At 39.8% G+C, this 15,996-nt stretch overlaps 1 protein-coding gene and 1 long non-coding RNA gene across 3 annotated transcripts in view; both read left to right on the top strand.

Annotated features, from left to right (window-relative positions):
* Positions 1 to 15,996, top strand: part of BRD7 (bromodomain containing 7) — a 46,165-nt gene that overhangs the window by 3,082 nt on the left and 27,087 nt on the right. The window lies entirely within an intron of this gene.
* LOC129632331 (uncharacterized) lies at positions 61 to 5,857 on the top strand. The gene is made up of 3 exons (XR_008704468.1): positions 61 to 1,139; positions 1,996 to 2,160; positions 2,608 to 5,857. It is a non-coding gene; the product is annotated as an uncharacterized LOC129632331 (long non-coding RNA).

Below are 15,996 nucleotides of genomic sequence, written 5' to 3'. Positions count from 1 at the left end.
GACTCTTAACTCTACAAACCCCCTAAGAAAGCATTCATAGGAGGTAGATTTTTGTAAGTTCTTACGTGTTTGAAAAATTTTATTGTACTCTCATATACTCTCCTCATAGAGATTTATGGTTTGACTCAGCATGGAACTCCAAATTGGAAGTTATTTTCTGCCAGAATTTTGAAAGTATTGCTTGTTGTTTTCTCGCTTCCAGATTTGCTGCTGAGAAGTCTGTTTCCTTCTGATTCTTAGTTCTTTGAACATGGCTAGTATGTGCTCTCTGGAAACGTTTAGAATCTTCCCATTGTCTTCAGTGCTCTGTTACTTTCAGTTCCGAGATGTTTGCTTGAAGTGTTTCTATGATAATTTCCTTTCCTCCTTTCTCTCTTCTCTCTTTCCAGAGCCCCTGCTATTAGATGTTGGACCCTCAACTGGTTCTCTAATTTTCTTGTGGGTTTTTTTTTTTTTTTTTGTCCTCCTCTGCTTTTTTGTTTTCTTCTTTCAAAGAGAGTTCCTGAACTTTGTCCTCTGGCTCTGGTCTTAGATTTTATTTCAGATCTTGTATTTTGAGTTTCCAAGAACTTTTTCATATTCTCTAACCATCCTTGTTTTAATAGCATCCTGTTCTTTTTACATGTAGTATCTTTTTTTCTCTGAGCTATAAATTGATAGGTGTTTTTTTTTAATATTTTTCTTTTAAGTTTTCTTTTTCTCCTTGCATTGTCTCTATTTTCCCCTCAAGTTTCTTCAGTTTATTTATTCCATCTCTTCTTTTAGCGTCAGAAGCATCATTTAATTATCTGTTAGGCCTTTGTAATCTATTTTTTATTTAAATGTGAAGCACAGAAAGGCGGATTATATCCTTTGTGCCTAGACAAAGTTTGTCAGCTGAGAGACTTCACTGTGGGCATCACTAACGGACCTGATCACTTCCATCAGGAACCACTGAAGTTTTACCCTTTCCCAGGTTTCTGGGGTTAGAACTTTTCTCACAGGTGTCTCCTTCCTTGCAGGCAGGAGGTATCTTGTTTTCTCTGATCTAGAGACTCCTCCACTTGCCTTTCATCTCCCAAATGTGTTGACATCTTTTATCCTCTGTGGTCTCCTCTACTCTTTCTTCCCACCATCATCTCATTTAACTGGAAGTTGAGGTAACTCCTTTTAACCACTCCTGGTTTTAGTTCTGGCAGTTACTACTGTTACGCCAGCTACTATACTTTTCATTTCTTGTTTTATCAACTATCTCATCTTTGTATTAAATACACTGAATTTGATTATATTGCTGTACCATATTTTATTTTATATAACTTTTAAATGTTACAGGTAATGCTGCAGTGAACCTCACTGTTCACATCTCTTTGTATCCTTTTATAAGGATATCTTCAAGATAGGTTCCTGCAAGTCTCTCCCTCTGCCCTTTCTTGACTGTGGCTTTGAGTGTCATTAGCCACCTATATCGGAGAAGGCAATGGCACCCCACTCCAGTTCTCTTGCCTGGAAAATCCCATGGATGGAGGAGCCTGGTGGGCTGCAGTCCATGGGGTCGCTGAGGGTCAGACACGACTGAGCGACTTCACTTTCACTTTTCACTTTCATGCATTGGAGAAGGAAATGGCAACCCACTCCAGTGCTCTTGCCTGGAGAATCCCAGGGACGGGGAAGCCTGGTGGGCTGCCGTCTATGGGGTCACACAGAGTCGGACACGACTGAAGCGACTTAGTAGCAGCAGCAGCCACCTATATATTTTTATTTCATTGCAAACTAAGATGCTTTTGCATCCACCATTTCATTTGGACATAATACCCTGCAGAGTAGGGCAGGTAGGTTAATGATTTCCACTGTGAAAGTGAAAAGTGAAAGTCTCTCAGTCCTGTCCGACTCTTTGCGACCCCGTGGACTATACAGTCCATGGAATTCTCCAGGCCAAAATACTGGAGTGGGCAGCTTTTCCCTTCTCCAGGGGATCTTTCCAACCCAGGGATTGAACCCAGGTCTCCCGCACTGCAGGCGGATTCTTTACCAGCTGAGCCACAAGGGAAGCCCAAGAATACTGGAGTGGGTAGCCTATCCCTTCTCCAGGGGATCTTCCTGACCCAGGAATGGAACCAGGGTCTCTTGCACTGCAGGCGGATTCTTTACCAGCTGAGCTGTGAGGGAAGCACTGTATAAAAGGTAAAGTGGAAACTCAAAGAAGTGAAGTGGATTTGCCCAGGTCCCACTTTCCCAGGACTCAGGGAGAACCAGGAGACATTGCTGGGGTGTCATTGATTCTGTAGAGGCTTTTTGGGTTATCCCTTTTTTTCAAACTGGACTGGGGAAGGGGACGGGACACTTCAGAAGAATACCTCTCTCCAAGCTGTGCTCTGGATCTCCAGGGAGCTTTAGTAACAGCAGCTACCCCTGGTCTTTTCTTGGGGAAGGTCAGCTTTGTGACCCCTGTGGGTCTGAAAGGGGCCAGAGTATATGTGGTTCTGAGGAACTGGTGGCTCCTCTGTCAGTTCCAGTAGCAGGAAGGAGGAAGGGCGCAAGAAAAGAATAAAGCATGCCCTTTTCTTCTCTTTTCTTTTTGAGGATAATTGTTTTATAATACTGTGTTCGTTTCTGCCATACATCAACAAGAATCAGCCACCTAGGTGCATGCGTGCTCAGTCATGTCTGACTCTTTGTGACCCCATGGACTGTAGCCTGCCAGACTCTTCTGTCCATGGGATTTCCCAGGCATGGATACTGGAGTGTGTTGCCATTTCCTTCTCCAGGGGATCTTCCTGATGCAGGGATCGAACCCACAGGTATACATACGTGCCCTCTCTTCTGAACCCCCTTCTGTCTCCCTCTCCATTCCACCCCTCTAGGTAGTCACAGAGCACTGAATTGAGCTTCCTGTGTCACACAGCAAATTTCTACTTGCTATCTATTTTACATATGGTAATGTAGGTGTTTCCTTACTATTCTCTCAATTCGCCCCACCCTCTTCTTCCCTCACTGTCCTCAAGTCTGTTCTGTATATCTGACTTTCCATTGCTGTCCTACAAATAGGTTCATCAGTACCATCTTTCTAGATTGCATTTGCATTCATTAATATATGATATTTGTCTTTTTCTGATTTCTTTACTCTGTATAATAGTCTCTAGGCTCATCCACCTCATTAGGACTGACTCAAATGCATTCTTTTTTATGGTTGAGTAATACTTCGTTGTATATATATACCACAGTTTCTGTATTCATTCATCTGTTGGTGGACATCTAGGCTGCTTCTATATCCTCACTTTTGTAAAAAGTGCTGCAGTGAACATTGGGATACGTGAGTCTCTTAATTATGATTTTCTCAGGGTGTATGCCCAGTAGTGGGATTGCTGGGTCACATGGTAGTTCTGTTCCTGGTTTTCTAAGGAGTTTCCATACTGTTCTCCATAGTGGCTGTATCAATTTACATTCTCACCAACAGTGCAAGAAAGTTCCCTTTTCTCCATATCTTCTCTAGCATTTCTTGTTCGTAGATTTTTTAATGATGGCCAGTCTGACCAGTGTGTGGTGATACCTCACTGTAGTTTTTATTTGCATTTCTCTAAATATGCAAATGAGCGATGTTGAGCATCTTTTCATCTGTTTGTTGGCCATTTGTATGTCTTCTTTGGAGAAATGTCTGTTTAGATTATCTTCCCATTTTTTGATTGGATTGTCTGTTTTTCTGATATTAAGCTGCATGAGCTGCTTATATATTTTGGAGGTTAATCCTTTGTCAGTTTCATTTGCTATTATTTTTCTTCCATTCTGAGGGTTGTCTTTTAATCTTGTTTAGTGTTTCCTTTGCTGTGCAAAAGCTTTTAACTTTAATTAAGTCCCATTTGTTTACTTTTGTTTTTATTTCCATTACTCTAGGAGGTAGGTCAAAGAGGATCTTGCTGTGATGTATGTCAAAGAATGTACTGCCTATGTTTTCCTCTAAGAGCTTTATAGTTTCTGGCCATACATTTAAGTCTTTAATCCATTTTGAGTTTTTTGTGTGTGTGGTTCAAGTGTTCTAGTTTCCTTCTTTTACATGTAGCTGTCAAGTTTTCCCAGCACCACTTATTAAAAAGGCTTTCTTTTCTCTGTTGTATCTCCTTGCCTTCTTCCAAGATAAGTGCCCAAAGGTGTGTGGTTTACCTCTGGGCTTTCCATCTTGTTCCATTGGTCTATATTTCTATTTTTGTGCCAGTACCATACTGTTTTAATGTACCTTTGTAGTATAATCTGAAGTCAGGAAGGTTGATTCCTCCAGCTCCATTCTTTTTCAAGATTCCTTTGGCTATTCAGGATCTTTTTCATTCCCATACAGATTGTAAATTTTTTTGTTCTAGTTCTGTGAAAAATACCATTGGTAGTTTTATCGGGATTGCATTGAATCTGTAGTTTACTTTGGGTAGTATAGTCATTTTCACCATATTGATTCTTCTAATCCAATAACATGGTATATCTCTCCATATGTTTGTGTCTTCTTTGATTCCTTTCATCAGTGCCTTATACTTTTCTGCATACAGGTCTTTTGTCTCTTTAGGTAAATTTATCCCTAGATATTTTATTCTTTTTGTTGCAGTGGTGAATGGGCTTGTTTTCTTAATTTCTCTTTCTGATTTTTCATTTTTAGTGTATAGGAATGCAAGGGATGTGCCTTTTCCCTTTTAAAGTGTTTTTCTAAAAGCCATTCATAACTTCTGCTTGTATTTCATCAGTTAGCCACTCCACCTGCTAAATGAAGGTAGCAGGAAGGTTGGGAAATGTGTTTTAGTTAGGGGCATTATATCCTAATAAAAATCAAGACTCTTTTACTTAGAAAAATATGAAGATAAAGTTTTAGGGAAGCGCAGATGTTTACAACACAAAACCCTGTAATTTTTCAAAGATGTCGTAAAATTTAGTAATGTCCTTTTGAGTAGGAAGGCACTGATTATATTAGATAAAATGCCCAACAGATGGGATCAATAGTGTTTCTTCCTATAAAGCAATAGTCTTTAATACCACCCACTGCGTTTGATTACAAAGAACTACATATACACTTTACAAATGATCAGATCAGATCAGATCAGTCGCTCAGTCGTGTCCGACTGTTTGTGACCCCATGAATCCCAGCACGCCAGGCCTCCCTGTCCATCACCAACTCCTGGAGTTCATTCAGACTCATGTCCATCGAGTCAGTGATGCCATCCAGCCATCTCATCCTCTGTCGTCCCCTTCTCCTCCTGCCCCCAATCCCTCCCAGCATCAAAGTTTTTTCCAGTGAGTCAGCTCTTCGCATGAGGTGGCCAAAGTACTGGAGTTTCAGCTTTAGCATCATTCCTTCCAAAGAAATGCCAGGGCTGATCTCCTTCAGAATGGACTGGTTGGATCTCCTTGCAGTCCAAGGGACTCTCAAGAGTCTTCTCCAACACCACAGTTCAAAAGGATCAATTCTTCAGCTCTCAGCCTTCTTCACAGTCCAACTCTCACATCCATACATGACCACAGGAAAAACCATAGCCTTGACTAGACGAACCTTTGTTGGCAAAGTAATGTCTCTGCTTTTGAATATGCTATCTAGGTTGGTCATAACTTTCCTTCCAAGGAGTAAGCGTCTTTTAATTTCATGGCTGCAGTCACCATCTGTAGTGATTTTGGAGCCCCAAAAAATAAAGTCTGACACTGTTTCCACTGTTTCCCCATCTATTTCCCATGAAGTGATGGGACTGGATGCCATGATCTTCATTTTCTGAATGCTGAGCTTTAAGCCAACTTTTTCACTCTCCTCTTTCACTTTCATCAAGAGGCTTTTGAGTTCCTCTTCACTTTCTGCCATAAGGGTGGTATCATCTGCATATCTGAGGTTATTGATATTTCTCCCGGCAATCTTGATTCCAGCTTGTGTTTCTTCCAGTCCAGCGTTTCTCATGATGTACTCTGCATATAAGTTAAATAAACAGGGTGACAATATACAGCCTTGACGAACTCCTTTTCCTATTTGGAACCAGTCTGTTGTTCCATGTCCAGTTCTAACTGTTGCTTCCTGACCTGCATACAAATTTCTCAAGAGGCAGATCAGGTGGTCTGGTATTCCCATCTCTTTCACAATTTTCCACAGTTTATTGTGACCCACACAGTCAAAGGCTTTGGCATAGTCAATAAAGCAGAAATAGATGTTTTTCTGGAACTCTCTTGCTTTTTCCATGATCCAGCGGATGTTGGCTCCATGATCCACACAGTCAAAGGCTTTGGCATAGTCAATAAAGCAGAAATAGATGTTTTTCTGGAACTCTCTTGCTTTTTCCATGATCCAGCGGATGTTGGCTATGTTGGAATCTCTGGTTCTTCTGCCTTTTCTAAAACCAGCTTGAACATCAGGAAGTTCACGGTTCACATATTGCTGAAGCCTGGCTTGGAGAATTTTGAGCATTACATTACTAGCGTGTGAGATGAGTGCAGTTGTGCGGTAGTTTGAGCATTCTTTGGCATTGCCTTTCTTTGGGATTGGAATGAAAACTGACCTTTTCCAGTCCTGTGGCCACTGCTGAGTTTTCCAAATTTGCTGGCATATTGAGTGCAGCACTTTGACAGCATCATCTTTCAGGATTTGGAATAGCTCAACTGGAATTCCATCACCTCCACTAGCTTTGTTTGTAGTGATGCTTTCTAAGGCCCACTTGATAACTGGTACTTAAAAAAGCAACTGTTACATTCTAGATTATGTGCTTAGTGCTTTGTGTATATTTTCTCATTTTACTCTTCACCATAATCCTATAAGTCTGGTATTATCATCTCTCTTTTTTTTAAAATTGTGGTAAAATACATACAGTATAAAATTTACCATCTTCCTCATTTTTAAGTGTCTGGTAGTGTTAAGAATACGCACATTGTTGTACCACCAATTTCTGGAACTTTTTCATATCCATGAAACAACTCCCCATTTCCGCCTCCGCCTCTGCCTCCTCCCCACCCCTGGTAACCACCATTCTGCTTATATCTCTCTGAATTTCACTGCTCTACATACCTCATATAAGTGGAATACAGTACACAGTAACACAATATTTGTCTTCTTGTGACTGACTTCTTTCACTTAAGGTTTTTTCATGTTGTGGCATGTGTTAGAGCGTCCTTCCTTTTTAAGGCTGAATAGTAACAATGGCACCCCACTCCAGTACTCGTGCCTGGAAAATCCCATGGACTGCAGCCTACCAGGCTCCTCCATCCATGGGGTCTCTTGGAGTCAGACACGACTGAGCGACTTCACTTTCACTTTTAACTTTCATTCATTGGAGAAGGAAATGGCCACCCACTCCAGTGTTCTTGCCTGGAGAATCCCAGGGATGGGGGAGCCTGGTGGGCTGCCGTCTATGGGGTCGCACAGAGTCGGACACGACTGAAGCGACTTAGCAGCAGCAGCAGCAGTATTGCATTGTGTGGATATATCACATTTTGTTTATCCATTCATCCATCAACGGATATTTGGTTTGGGTCTACCTTTTGGCTATTATATATAAATGTTGCTATGAACATGGGTATACATGTATCTTTTTGAGGTCCTGCACTCTTCTTTTGGATATCCAGAAGGAGAATTGCTGGATCAAATTATTGTCTCTCTTAAATAGATGAGAAAACTGAGGCTCAGAGAAGTTAAATAACTTGCTCAAGGATACAGGGCTAGCACAAGAACTGAAATGCTGCTCTTAAAGAAGCTCTTTAGTCTAAAAGAGTTGTTGAAATGGACCCCAACCCTCAGTCCCTTTACAGTATATGGAAACAAAATCAGTGCCCTGACAGAGGCAGAATTCTAGTTCTGAGAGTCCTGGGATTCCTTGGCACTGAGGGGAATCACAGAAGACTGCTCAGAAAGTAGCATTTGAGCTTTTATTTAGAGATCAGAGTATAGTCATGTTACACTACAGTCGATTTGGGGTCAACTGTATATTCTGAGCGATTATGTAGTACAGTAGAAATATTCTTTTCATATCATACAATTAAGTATAAGGGATCGTATGTATAAAAAGCCATGAGTATTATACTTCATGGGCTTCTTCAGGTATTTTCAAAGATAATCTGACAACCCAGTTTTCATTTATATGCTGACTTGAGAAGCTGAGCCCTGAACAGAATGTTGCATTACTGTGAAGGTAAGGAAGCTTACACACCCAGTAGAGAATTAAGAACAGCAGCATGATAGTGGGCAAATGTGAGGGTGTCTGTAAGGGACATAAGTAGTTCTTTTTTAAAGCACAGAATCCATGAAGAGGAGTATAGGATAAGATCCAAAAGGTGGTTGAGATGTCAGAGTATGGAGTTTGAACTTGAATATGTAAGCAGTGGAGAGTCAAAAACTTACTGAGTGAAAGATAAAAAGTTGAGCCTTAGTAATGATAATCTGTTAACAATATCAGCAGATATTGAAGAGAATAGTGAGCGTAAGGAGACTTTTTCATTGAAATAGCTCAGATGAGAAGTCTGTATTCTTTTATTGGAACTCAAACCTGTTCTTCAGAAAAGCATAATCTAACCCAAATTCTATCTTGACTGCTTTGCAAGTCAGCGTCAGGTGTAGATATTCAAAGAATTTAGGCTAGTCCTGTTATTAAGAATGTTATCAGAATAAAATGACAAGTGTTTTTCTTTAATTTTTTAAAATTACGAGTATTAGCAAGGAGAGGTAAGAAAGCCTTCCTCTGTAAACAATGCAAAGAAATAGAGGAAGACACTAGAATGAAAAAGACTAGAGATCTCTTTGAGGAAACTATAGATACTAAGGGAACAATTCATGCAAAGATGGACACAGTAAAGGGTAGGAACAGTATGGACCTAATAGAAACAGAAGATAGATACTAAGAAAAGGTAGCAAGAATACACAGAAGAACTATATAAAAAAGATGTTAATGACCCAGATAACCATGATGATGTGATCACTCACCTAGAGCCAGAAATCTTGGAGTGCAAAGTCAAGTGGGCCTTAGGAAGCATCACTACGAACAAAGCTAGTGGAGGTGATGGAATTCCAGCGGAACTATTTTCAAATCCTAAAAGATGATGCTGTTAAAGTGCTATACTTAATATGCCAACAAATTTGGAGAAAACTGCAGTGGCCATAGCACTGGGAAAGGTCAGTTTTCATTCCAATCCCAAAGAAGGGCAGTGCCAAAGAATGTTCAAACTGCCACACAGCTGCGCTCATTTCACATGCTAGCAAAGTAGTGCTCAAAATTCTCAAAGCTAGTCTTCAACAGTATGTGACCAAGAACTTCCAGATGTTCAAGCTGGATTTAGAAAAGGCAGAGGGACCAGAGATCAAATTGCCAACATCTGTTGGATCATAGAAAAAGCAAGATATTCCAGAAGAACATCTGCTTCATTGACTGTGCTAAAGCCTTTGACTGTGTGGATCACAACAAACTGTGGAAAATTCTTCAAGAGATGGGAATACCAGATTACCTTACCTGCCTCCTTTGAAACCTGTACACACGTCAAGAAGCAACACTTAGAACCACACATGGAACAATGGAGTGGTTCCAAATTGGGAAAGGAGTACATCGAGGTTGTATATTGTCACCGTGCTTATTTAACTTATATTCGGAGCACATCATGTGAAATGCCGGACTGGATGAAGCACAAGCTGGAATCAAGATTGCTGGGAGAAATACCAATAACCTCATATGTGAAGTTGATACCACCCTTATGGCAGAAAGCGAAGAACTAAAGAACCTCTTGATGAAGGTGAAAGAGGAGAGTGAAAAAGTTGGCTTAAAACTCAACATTCAAAAAACTAAGATCATGGCATCCGTTCCCATCACTTCATGGCAAATAGATGGGGAAATAATGGAAACAGTGCGAGACTTTATTTTCTTGGGCTCCAAAATCACTGCAGATGGTGACTGAAGCCCTGAAATTAAAAGACACTTGCTCCTTGGAAGAAAAGCTGTGACAGCATATTAAAAAGCAGAGACATTACTTTGCCAACAAAGGTCCATCTAGTCAAAAGCTATGGTTTTCCAGTAGTCATGTATGGATGTGAGAATTGGAGCATAAAGAAGGCTGAGTGCGGAAGAATTGATGCTTTTGAACTGTGGTGTTGGAGAAGACTTGAGAGTCCCTTGGACTGCAGGGAGATCAAAAAAGATCAAACAAGTCAATCCTAAAGGAAATCAATCCTGAATATTTATTGGAAGGACTGATGCTAAAGCTGAAGCTCCAGTATTTTGGCCACCTGATGTTGAGAGCCAACTCATTAGAAAAGACGCTGATGCTGGGCAAGACTGAGGGTAGGAGGAGAAGAGGAGACAGAGGACAAGATGGTTAGATGGTATCACCAAGTCAATGGACATGAGCTTGAGCAAGCTTCAGGAGATGGTGAAGGACAGGGAAGCCTGGTGTGCTGTAGTCATGGGGTCATGAAGAGTCAGAGCGACTGAACAACAGAAACAAGCGTTCGTCGGACATTATTCACAATGCTAGAGTTAAGTAAAACTTATTTTTTATTGATGTAACAGTTTATAACATCAGTTTCATGGGTCCAGATACATGTATACCCATGTTCATAGCAACATTATTTATAATAGCCAAAAGGTAGACGCAAACCAAATATCCATTGATGGATGAAAGGATAAACAAAATGTGATATATCTGCACAATGCAATGCTGCTGCTGCTATATTTTATCTTTTGTGTACACTATAGCATGCTTACCACCAAAATCTACTTCCCATCCATCACAATAATTGATTCATTTTATCCCTTTCACCCTCCTCCACATTCCCCTCTGGTAACCACTGCGGTATGCTTTGTGTCTGTGTGTTTGGGTTTTTTGGTTAGGTTTGTTCATTTATTTTGTTTTGTTTTGTTTTTATGTTCTACATATGGGTGAAATCATAACAGTATTTGGCTTTCTCTGTCAGACTTATTTCACTTTAGCATAATGCCCTCAAGGTCTATGGATGTTGATGCAAATAGCAAGATTTCATCTTTTTTTTATGCCTGAGTAAAATTTTATTTCAATGTGGCATTTTCTTTCCATTCATCCATTGATAAGCACTCAGTTTGTTTCCATATTTTGGCTATTATAAATAATGCTGCAGTGAACATAGGCTTATATACATCTTTTTGAATTAATGTAAATAAAACTTAATGAAAATTTAAACAATCCTATACAGTAAATTCCCGTTCTGTTAAAGTCCTGTACTGGGTCCCAGGAGGCATACATATTCGTAAAAACTGACTTTTGAGTGTTTATGCTCAGCATTGTTCTGTTTTTTACTATTTAAATACTTCATAGCTTTATGGGGTAGGTACTGTTAGTATCTCATTTTGTTGCTGAATTAACTGTAAAGTAGCTTATTACTCAAGAGGAGAAATGAATGACAATAATTGTTGAAGAAAGTGGAAATTCTGTCAAAACACAATTCATTGAATTCTTTTGTGTGAATCTGCCACACCCAGGATCTCAGGGCTGCTATAGCTTATTCCAGTCAGCAGAAAATCCTCCCCACTTTACCCCGCTTGGCTGTTCTCTCCTGAGGTGATCCTCTTAGTCACACAGGATCTTCCAAGAGAAAAGGAGGACTCTTGACTAAAGACATAAGAGCAGTATTGGCCCTCTGATAGAAGGATTTTTTGTTTGTTTATTCAGCAAATATCTGCCAAAAACCTGTTATGTATAATACTAGACTCAAATAATAAAGATAAAATACAGTTCCTACTCAACAGGACCTCAGAGTTAGGCTGGGGAATCAGACACAAAAAGATAAACTTCATGGCCTGCTAAATTCTAACAGAGGTGTGATTGAAGTGTTCTGGGAGTACAGAGGATGGTGTTCCTCGTTCTGCCTTGGGGACTAGGGAAAGCATCTAAGGGCTAAACTGTGGGACAGATGCTATTTTCAGTGTAGGGCCGAAGATGAAGTATAGCTTCAGAGTAATAAAAGTGATTTTTTCCGTTGAATTATAAAGTCAACTGTTAAAACAAAGTTCTGAAACTGTTTTGCAGTTTGCACTGGAAGCAATATTCGAATATAGGTTTCCCTGGCGGATCAGACAGTAAGGAATCTGTCTTCAATGCAGGAGACCCAGGTTTGCTCCCTGGGTCAGGAAGATCCCCTGGAGAAGGGAATGGCTGCCTACTCCAGTCTTGCCTGGAGAATTCCATGGACAGAGGAGCGTGGTGGGCTGTAGTCCACGGGGTCAAAAAGAATCGGACACAGCTGAGCGATTAACATCAATACCTATGTCTGTTGTTGTTGTGAAAGTCAGTCATGTGTGACTCTTTGTGACCCCATGAACTGTTAACTCGCCAGGCTCCCCTGTCCATGGAATTCTCCAGGCAGTAATACTGGAGTGGGTTGCCATTCTCTTCTCCAGGGAATCTTCCTGACCCAGGGATTGAACCTGAGTCTCCTGCATTGCAGGCATATTGTTTATCATCTGAACCACCAAGAAAGCCCAGATATCTATCTATACATCTTCTGAAAAGTGACCAATCTGAAGGATAATACCTAGAACTTCAGCTGGTAATTCTTATGCTTTCTTGTTCCTTCTTCATGCTATCTCTTAATGATTGCTTAATTCTACAAATATTATGTATTAGGCATTATTGAGGTTGAGGGTAGAGAGCTGAAGAACACTTGGACCCCTCCGTCCCCACCAGGAGCTTCAGTGAAACAGGCAAGCGTGTCTGTCTGTAACACAGTGCGATGAGCTAGTAGTAATAATATGAGCAAAGATTTACTTCATTCAATTAAAAAAAAGTTTTACAAATAAATAAAATAACTTACCATTGAGTCATGGGTAAATAGGAATCCAGTTTGATATAAGTGCAGTGTGTTTGTAGTTACAGAAATAGCTGCTATTTCTCTATTCAGCCTCAGACCTTCATACACACAGAATATTTACTCTCCCTGGAATTCTGTTTCCATCTCCACCCTGACTTCCACCCCCAACCTGGCTAAATTCTCTCCTTCAGGTCTCAGCTCAAATGCTACTTCCTCATAGAAGTCTTCCCACACTTCTCCAGTTCTAAATTAAACTCATCCAGCAGTTATTCTCTCCTTGAAATCTGTTTGCATTTTTTTTTTAAGTTGTTTAATGTCTGCCTCATTTTACACTGTCAGCTTCCTAAGGGCAGGGCTGTGTTTGTTTATCCACCAGTGTGTGTCTGCAGAGTAGAATGCCATTTATTTATTGAATGCATGAATGAATATTTACCATGTGCTAGGCAGTGTGCTAAAAATTCACATACACTTATTAATCCTCAAAACAAGCTTCTAAGGTACATATTGTATATATTATTGTGTCTATTTTAAGAATGAGGAAATTAGGCCCCTGCTCCACCTTATGTAGTTACTCCATGACCTCATAGCTAATAAGTGTCAAAGCCAGAATTTGAACCCATTTTATAAACTGTAATTATAAACCCTCCTACCTGAAGTTAAATGGCTCTAGTATTTCTGTTAAGTTTTCTCTGTGTAATTAGCAAAATACACTGTATTAACCAGAACTTCTGGTTTTACATATCTTACTTTCAGTAAGTGACATTAACAGTTGGATTCTGTAGTATTTTGGAATCATGAAAAAGAAAATTGGAATGTAGGAATCATCAGAGTGTTAGGTGGAAAAAGAACTGTAGGGATCAAGGCCTCTTGTTTTATAGGTGAGACTGAGACTGAAACAGAAGAACTTGTTCAAGTTTACATTCTAGTAAATTAGAAGCTAGATCTCCTAATTTCTAGTCTGGCAATAACATGTTACAGTATCTCCTTTCACTTTAGGGTAGTTTCCAAGTATATGTTATTTATATTCTTTTTCTGTTTTGGACTCTAGCCCGGAAGGCTATATTCTCTTGCCATACCAAATAGTAAAGTGCTTACTGTAGACCTGGCTAACTAGATGAAGTTACCAGATAGGGGTAGTTCAGAAACATAATACCTTCCTTTGGTACTTATTCAACTTTTCTGTTTCATGGTCATTTCACCATCTCATAAACTATAAGATAAATAAAAATCAACAGTTGAATCTCTATCTTGCAGCTGATAAAGAGGCCTAGTGAAAGTCAATGAGTGCCTAAGAAGGTCAGAGTGTGTTAAAGATGAAGCTAGAACAAGAACTTGAGCCTCTAGACCATGTGTCAGCAAACTAGAGCCAACACCACTTGATTTTGTAAATAAAATTTTATTAGAGCACAGCCACACCCATTATGTTGTCTGTGGCTGCTTTCTCGCTGTACTGGCAAAGGTTAATATTAATAGTTGTCACTGACATTATGGACCACCGAGCCTAAATTATATGTTACCTGGCTGTTCACCAAAAAAGTTTGCCAATCCCTACTCTAGACTTTTTGCACTATGGCCTTAGTTCTTTCTACCTAGGAGAGAGCTTAATTGCCTTTCAAGCTGTCCTTTATCCACTGTTTACATTTAACAGGAAGAGATCTTGTCTCTGAGGTCTTTTTCCATTGAACAAATGTTCAAAACCTGCCAATCTACAAAAGATTAATGCCAGTTTTTCTGGAGAAAATATACAAAACTTCCCTGAGTCCAAAATTACTGCTCCAGAATATGTCATAGGGCCATAAAAAAAGACACCAGTCAACTTAATGGAAACTGACCTCAAGTCCCCAGTAAGTACAATTTATAACATTGTTCTCTGGCACTTCAGCCAGTCATATTTTCTGTATTAGGTGCTTTGGACTACAGAACGTGGAGCTCTGTATCACTGGTGCTCCAAGTGTGATCCCTGCATGGGCAATACCCACATAGCCTAGAAACTTGTTAGTAATGCAGATTCACAGACTCTCCACTAGACCTACTGGATCGGTAATTCTGGGGACAGGACCCAATCACTAGTGTTCTAACAAGACTTTCAAATGATTCTGATGCACGCTGACGCTTGAGAACCTTCATGAGACCTTCAGAATTTGCATTTCTAGTAATTTCCCAGATAATGCTGATGTTGCTAGTCTGGGAACCATACTTTGAGAACCACCACTCTGCATCCTAGAATAAGAAATTAGGACGTAGACCAAGAAAATAAGATCCTGTTGAGAATCTTGATTCTCAGGAGTGTAAAATAGATAGTTTGGGGCAATTTTACTCTAAAATTTAATTTTTAAGATGCAAAAAACAGGATTTTTTTTTAAAACTATTACCTGGATGCCAACCATTCAGCTTTAGCAAAACATAACATTTTGCTTTTTGCTTGGTTTTATGTTTTTTTAAAGATATCACAGTACAGACACCAGTGAAGCTTTTTGTGTATCCTCCCGGAATCCATTCCTCTTCCTCATTCCCTAGAGAGAACCATGAATTTGGTGTGTATCACGTGTAAACTTGTTTTATATTTTTACTACTTCTGTGTATATTTGTAAAGTACACTTTGTATATTTTCAAAACTTACATAGCTGATCTTGTAACAATTCTCAACTTTTTCCTCTAGAAATTGTTTCTAAACATAATACATGCTGATACAGTGTAACTTTAGCCTTTTAATTTTACCTGCTATGTAAATATGCCATAATTTATTAATCTATTTCCTTTTAGTAGCATTTTCCTTTTAGTAAGTTGTTCCTAATTTTTTACTATTTCAGAGTGCTGAAGTAAATATTCTTGTGCATGTCTTCATGTACAGTTGTGAAAGGAAGTTTCTCCAGGGTACATGCCCAGGAGTAGAATAACTGAGAAGTAGGGTAAAAGGTTGTTGTGGGTTTCCCTGGTGGGTCGTTGGTAAAAAAAATCCACCTGCCAATACAGGAGACACAGGTTCAGTCCCAGGCTTGGGAAGATCCCCTGGAGAAGGAAATGGCAACTCACTTCAGTATTCTTGCCTAGGAAATCCCCATGGACAGAGGAGCCTGGTGGGCTGCAGTCCATGGGGTTACACAGAGTCGGATACAACTAAAGCGATTTAGCACACACACATGCACTGCAAGGTATGAGAGCCCTATTCCTCCACATTTTTTTCAAAACTTGACATTTTCCCACATTTTAATTTTTACCACTCATAGAGATGTGAAGTACCTTCCAGTTTTTAA

Source organism: Bubalus kerabau, chromosome 17 (assembly GCF_029407905.1).
Source record: "Bubalus kerabau isolate K-KA32 ecotype Philippines breed swamp buffalo chromosome 17, PCC_UOA_SB_1v2, whole genome shotgun sequence".
Taxonomy (NCBI): Eukaryota; Metazoa; Chordata; class Mammalia; order Artiodactyla; family Bovidae; genus Bubalus; species Bubalus kerabau.
This window is presented reverse-complemented; position numbering and strand designations above follow the sequence as displayed.